Consider the following 1,687-nt stretch of genomic DNA (forward strand, 5'->3'; position numbering starts at 1 on the left):
TACTACTACTACTACTAACAATAATAATGTACATTTGTATTGCGCCCTTTCTTTCCAAGAGCATGTTCTTGTTTCCATAACCCACCGTGCACTGACATGGATCACAGGATCTTTAACGTGTGCATTTGATCTGCTTGCATATACACATGAACGGTGTTCAGGCACGGGCAGGTCTGCACATATGTTTATCTGAGAGATAGGAACTGTTACTGAGACTTGAAAGTCCAACGTTTTAACCACTCAGCTATAGTGCCTGTATACACAGTATACTATGTCTTCAGAAGGTGTTCTAAAATGTATGAGAAAATCCTTCACCATCCTTTTAAATAGTGCAACATCTATTTGCTCTTTCAGTCCATAAATCAACGAAGCAAAACTTTCCAGTTTAAGTTAAAAATAAAATCTCTTAGTCTACCAAATGAAAATTAGCATCAATACCGCCAGTCAAGGTCTAGTGGAGGGGGGATAAAATACTGCCCATTTGGAATTTGATCCTGTGCGCCGAGGTTCTCTTGCTTCCTAGGCAGACATGTTACCAGCAGACCACTACACTAACATCGCAGAGACCTCCAGCCACCTGCAGGGAGGACACACAGCACTGATACTTCTATTCTGTGGCTGAACACGGGGTGGGGAAAAATGGTTATCTTCCTTCTAAAGAGTACACAGTTTGAACTGTTAAAAAAGTGAAATATGCTCATTTTGACACACACACACACACCCCCCCCCCCACCCCTTCCCTCTACCCCAAAAAAGGAAGAAAATGTTAAAAAAAAAATAAATAAATAATAATAATAAAAAATAAATGAAATCATATATATATATATATATATTTTTTTTTTTTTTTAAGTTCGCAAGCTGTTTTTTCTTTGAGCTTCTCCTGTGATGTAGTATGTGTGTGTGTGTAAAAAGGGAGACATGCAGACAGACCAGCAGAGAGAGGGAGAGAGACAGACAGATTGTATGCATGTGTGAGAGAGAGTATGCATGTGTGGGTGTGTGTGAGACTGTGTGTGTGTATTGAGTAATTTTTGTATCATTTTTTTGAAATTTAATGTATCATCCGAGTTACTTTTCCGAGTAATTTTGCAGTCACAATTGTATACATATATAAGCATACACTCATGTATATGTATGGATGTGTGTGCATGCACACATTTCATTTTATATAGGATTCAACCCACCTGCCAATGAATTCAAACTTAATGCAAAACCTTTATGTCTGTCTTTGGGGACTTGGTTATATGTATGCATGGTTTATATGAATGTATGCAGAAAAGCTCACAACCCATACACATAACAACCTAAAAGCATGGTAAACCCTCAGTCCCTACATTTTCTTGTCCAGTTTTTATTTGAAATCATTAAGACAATCTCACTTTGACCGCTGACCAGTGCAGTGTGTGTGTGTGTGTGTGTGTGTGTGTGTGTGTGTCAGCTCAAACTGGATTCCGGAAAGGAAGATCTACAATTGATCATCTGACCCGTCTCACTACCCAAATTAAAAAACAGTTTTCTAAGCGAAAAAGTATCCTTGCGTCCTTCTTCGATCTTACTAAAGCTTATGACCGAGTATGGCATAGCAGACTGTTATTTCAGCTGAAACAAATTGGTCTGTCGGGTCATGTTTATGACTATGTTAAATCCTTTTTAAGTGGGAGATATACAGTGGCAAAAGTGGGAGTAA

The sequence above is a fragment of the Babylonia areolata genome, chromosome 20 (assembly GCF_041734735.1).
Source record: "Babylonia areolata isolate BAREFJ2019XMU chromosome 20, ASM4173473v1, whole genome shotgun sequence".
Classification (NCBI taxonomy): domain Eukaryota; kingdom Metazoa; phylum Mollusca; class Gastropoda; order Neogastropoda; family Buccinidae; genus Babylonia; species Babylonia areolata.